Source organism: Nannobrachium achirus (genome assembly GCF_963921795.1).
Source record: "Nannobrachium achirus genome assembly, chromosome: 18".
NCBI lineage: Eukaryota > Metazoa > Chordata > Actinopteri > Myctophiformes > Myctophidae > Nannobrachium > Nannobrachium achirus.
Window position 1 is genome coordinate 55553084 of NC_137825.1, and position 5390 is coordinate 55558473.

The 5390-nt window shown below is 42.4% G+C and overlaps 1 long non-coding RNA gene across 1 annotated transcript; it reads left to right on the plus strand.

The window, feature by feature from the left end:
- The first annotated feature begins 923 nt into the window (after nucleotides 1–923).
- Nucleotides 924–4871, plus strand: LOC308302769. Its single transcript, XR_013962962.1, has 3 exons — nucleotides 924–1005; nucleotides 2637–2777; nucleotides 4151–4871. It is a non-coding gene; the product is annotated as an uncharacterized lncRNA (long non-coding RNA).
- The last annotated feature ends 519 nt before the right edge of the window (nucleotides 4872–5390 follow it).

Consider the following 5390-nt stretch of genomic DNA (forward strand, 5'->3'; position numbering starts at 1 on the left):
AGTTATTCTAAGCTAGCATTGGACAAAAGCTTTTTGGGAGGGGCATAGCTACTGGCTAATTGTGTAGACTCGCATAAATTAAGTAATGCAGATGTTTAACAATACTTTAAAGATCTTAAAGGGTCCATTTGGTTACCAACTCACCATCATTTAGCTGGGGCCCACCTGGAACCCCCTCAAGGACCACTGGTGGTCCCTGGACCACACTGGTTTAGACAAACAATCTCCTTTATGCATTGCTTTAACCCATTCAGAACGGGTACACATTATTGTCTATCATTATTTTATTCTTTAACTATTGAAAAATAGCAGATATACAAGAGTGCCGCGCTGCGAGCTTGTAGATCTGCTATTTTTGAAAAATCTTGAAAATTAGAATTTTGACCTGATTCTGTCTTTTGAATCCTTCTAAGATTTTTTGAAAAACCAATGTTTCTATGTCAGCAATCTGGCTAACCATCATCAAAGAAAAGGTCCTTTTCACTTAGCTGGAGCTCAGCTAGTCTGTTCTTGAGAGACTACTATGTCAGTGGTTCTCGAACCTTTTCATGTGAAGGACCCCCAAAATGATAAGTATTTGGCCACGGACCCCATCTCAAAATATCTAGTTCCAGGGACCACCCAGAAGCAAAATTTGAGTTACAAACGTTTGCTTTGAAAATGCATACGTTCAAAGATTTGCACACATTTTCACGACTTTTTCAAAAATAGCAGATCTACAAGCTCACAGCGCGGCACTCGGTGCCGCGCTGTGAGCTTGTATATCTGCTATTTTTCACTGTTTAAAGCATTCAATAATTCTAGGCCTAAGTGACTTCACTTATTGATGTTTCTCCCACCACCCACCAGCTCATCGAGGACCTCCGCAAGCAGTTGGAGCATCTACAGCTGTACAAGCTGGAGGCGGAGACCAGGAGGGGGCGCTCTCCCAGTGCGGGACTACAGGAGTACCAGACCCGCACCCGGGAGGCTGAACTAGAGCAGGAGATCAAGCGTCTCAAACAGGTACTCAAGCACAGTGTTTCTCAAACTTTCAAATGTCACGGTATTTCCCTTAACTCTGTACAAATGGAACCAAATCAACCTTTTAGGGTTCATTTGGTTCCATTTGTACACTTATCAGAGTTACAGAATTGTATGGGTCAATTTAGACCATCCTAAAGGAACCAACAGAGTCCCTGGAATCCACTTTGAGAACCACTGCTCTAACACAGAGGCTGCTTCAACTCTCAGTAGACCAGTGGTTCTCAGCCTTTTCAGGCTGTGACCCCCAAAAGAATCATATTTTAGCTGGGGACCCAAGAGTTGAGGAAGTACATTTTGTATAACAGGGTTCTATTGTGAAAATAGCTGATCTACATGCTCACAACGCCTCGCAACGCGAGGCGTTGTGAGCATGTAGATCAGCTATTTTCACAATTTCTGCCTCTAATATTTGACAATTTGGCCAATGTCATTTTAGAGGTATTAAAAAGTCCTTATATTGTCACTTTAGAAATGTGTAGATACCCTCTATACACTTAAACGTTATGTCGGTTTGTTTACTGTTAAGTGAGAAAACAATGTTTCATAATTTGGGGACCCACAGGGGGGTCCCGACCTACAGGTTGAGAACCACTGCAGTAGACGTCTGCTTGCACCTAGTTCATATGTGGTGTTTTATTCAACTCTGTCACTAACAACAACAACACATGAGAAAAGGAAAATGCCTGTTGACTAACAAATATGTAACAAGTGTCAGCGCTGTAGAGACTTAATCCAGAGTGTCTTACAATGAGCACAAGGTGATACACCAGTAAGACTCCCTAATCGACCGTCAGGTCACATGTATACACCACTTTGCATGATTTTAGGGCAAAATCTGTAAGAGCATTTGCAAGAATTGGCCTCATGATGGCGCTAGAAGAGGGCCATGTGAGAAATGAGGTTGTGGTTTGGCAGCCAAGGAGTGTGTGTGTGCAAAGTTTGGCATGGATAGGGGCAACGGTGGCAGAGATATGAGTAGGGGAAAAGTGTGACGTGACTGACAGACAGACCGACTGACCGACTAACAGCTGGTGGAGGTTTTGATAGTGACTGCGACCTGACGGTCGCAATCAAATGCATAGAAATTGTAATCTAGGATCGTAGGTAAACCAAGGACCTGTCGTCAGTCTAACTGTAGACTGATAAAACACCAAACAACTACTTATTGTATTACTGTATATGAGGATGTTAGGGCTGTCACCATATGACATTTTACATGACCATTAATTGTCACTCAAATAATTGGCGATTAACGATTTAATTGTGTTTTTGTCGTTGATAATTACATTTCTGTTTGGCTTTTAGGCTTTGAAGTTGCATATGGTAGATATGACACATAACCTAAATACACAAATACATTACTGACATATTTGACAACTTACTACTTAAAAAATAACATTGATAGTGGAAATAGCCGATCTACAAGCTCACAACGCGTCGCAAGCTTGTAGATCTGCTATTTCCACTATTTCGGACATTTTTCAACATTCACGATTATGACGATTATGACAAAATAATTGCGATAATGTCAAATAATCACGATTAGACGATTATGTAATAATTGTGACAGCCCTATGTGATGATGATGATAATGTGATGACTCCCCGCAGGACAACCGCAGTCTGAAGGAGCAGAATGACGAGCTCAACGGCCAGATCATCAACCTGAGCATCCAGGGAGCCAAGAACCTGATGTCGTCCTCCTTCTCCGACTCCCTGGCGGCCGAGATCAGCTCTGTGTCTCGGGGAGAGGTCAGTTTGACATGAGTGTAGCCGGGTTCCCACGGTCATGAAATTCCTGGAAATATTTTGAAATTAGAAAAATATTTTTCCAGTACTGGAAAAGTTTTGGAATTGATCAAAAGGGTCCTGGAAGGTCCTGGAACAAATAGCTATGCATTGTCTTTGGTTATTGATTTTGTTAATACCTCTGAAATGACAAATTAAACATTGGCCAAATTGTCAAATATTAGAGGCAGAAATTGTTCTGCTATTTTCACAATAGAAACGTGTTATACAAAATTCCTCAACTCTTTGTGCTTGTCAGGGTGCCGGGGTCCCCAGTTAAAATATGATTATTTCGGGGGTCACTGCCTGAAAAGGTTGAGAACCACTGGCATACACTGCCTGTCTTTGGGCACTGCGCATAGGAGTAAGCAACTTGTTATTGAGCTGAATTATTGTTATATAGTCCTGGAAATTGGGTTAAATATTCTGGAAAAGTTTTAAGTTTTTGGAAATGATTTGGTAAAAATGTGTGGGAACCCTGGTATAGGCTCGCATGTGATGGCGTCCACAGGAGAGACGCGATACGAACATGAATTCTCAAAATTGGAGTTGTAGATCAGTGTGTTATACCAGTAGTTCTCAAACCTTTTCATGTCAAGGACCCCCAAATTAATATCATTTTTCTCTTTTGTGCCAGGGACCCCAGTACAAGATTTATAATGTTTCAAAAACGTTAGACATGTTATGGTATAGGGCAGGGTTCCCCAATTAGTTTTCCCCAAGGGCCGAATTATGTCTAGGGTACCAAGCCGAGGGCCACAACATTGCAGGGGGCGACGGCGGCGTTCCCGCTACTCCAGCGACTGCGACAGTTCAGATTTCATCGTTGTCGGGTGAAAATCTTGTATGTCCATGACCATTCGTTTTGCATTTCTCATTTAAAAAATTATTTAAACTAGTGAAAACAGCCGATCTACAAGCACACAACGCCTCGCACCCGCGAGGCGTTGTGTGCTTGTAGATCGGCTGTTTTCACTACTTTTGTGCGACGGCCTTGTATGATTTGCGAAAGAACGTACACATTTGGAGATACGAGATTTCCACCCGACAACGACGATATACTAGTGTTGTTGCTGCTCTTATAGCACCATTATTACTGGGGTTGGTGTGGGCCAGACAGTAGCCCCCCGCGGGCCGCAAATGGCCCGCGGGCCGCCTATTGGGGAACCCTGGTATAGGGTTAAAGTTGTTAAACTGATTTAGATGATTTCAAGGACCCCTGCGGGTCACCGGACCCCGCTCTTAAGAACCACTATGTTATACTGTGGCATGTTATTTCTTATTCAACATGTATCGTTATTGTTATGTCGACTGACACATGCCAACTCTGTTTCCAGTTGATGGAGGCTGTCCACAAGCAAGAAGAAATCAACTACAGGCTCCAGGACTATATCGACAAAATCATCGTGGCCATCATGGAGTGCAACCCCGCTATCCTGGAGGTCAAATAAGACGCCCTCGTGAAAGGTCTTGCCTACGTTGAAGTTGGAACAAAAAGAAAGCACTCTTCCCAATTCCAATTGAAGATTCAAAAGAACTATCTAGTTTTTGGCACTGTCCATGGCTGTCTATGAATAAGCTATTTTGGTTAAACATCCCTTGAATATGAGCATATTTGTGTGTGCGTGCATGTTCTCCCTCCTTAATTCCAATGGGTTCTGGTGACTTCCATGTATTTGGGTAGAGGGACCCGCGTTATGAAGGTATGGATGATGTTCCATGAGAATTTACATCGCGAGATGCAGAAACCTCCCCGCCCTTTCCAAAGAGACAAAACATCTGGAGGCTTGGCTTACATGGAATTTAGACAATGATACCCGAAAAGCCTTAAAGCTAAATGCCATGTGAGTACCCAACTGGTCGTACATACATCGACCAGCATGTTAGGGCGTGTTCTCCTGAGTCTTGCTGAATCGTGTTGTCCACACATCGTGTGTTTAAGCCGTATGAAGCGCTGTTCATGAGGAGGCAGCCAGGGGGAGCTACCGGGCTTTTCTGAATTGTCCGGTGGCTCTCTTAAACACGTTTGAAGTTTGCTGTGTTATCTACAGTGGTGGACAAAGTATATACCAAGTAAATGCTCTTAAGTACAAGTTACAAAGTACATTTTATTTTTTAACATTAATGCATTGCTGTATCGAAATTTTTAACATTTAAAAATAATTTTAAAAAAAACATTTAAATAAAGTAAAATGAAATTCATGAACAGGTCGCCGTGCGACATGTTGTAAGCTTGTAGATGTGCTATTTTCACTAGGTTTGAAATAGGGCTTAAGTGTTTAATTCATGAAGTACTTTTCCCCTCCCTAGAAGCGTAGTGGAGTCAAAAGTACAATATTTTGTCTTGGCGATGTAGTGGCGTGAAAGTCGTGCTTGCACAAAATTATAAAAGAATGTACTTAAGTACAGTACTCAAGTAAATATACTTAGTTACTGTCCACCACTGGTCATTTACCAGTCAGCGTTTGCGGTGTGGCCTGTCTTTTAGACCTAATTGGACGATCTTTCCAGGCAACCTAGTGAGGGACATTTCGCGGGGCGGAGCATGAGAAATGCCCTGAGGGTTTGTTTAGTGCG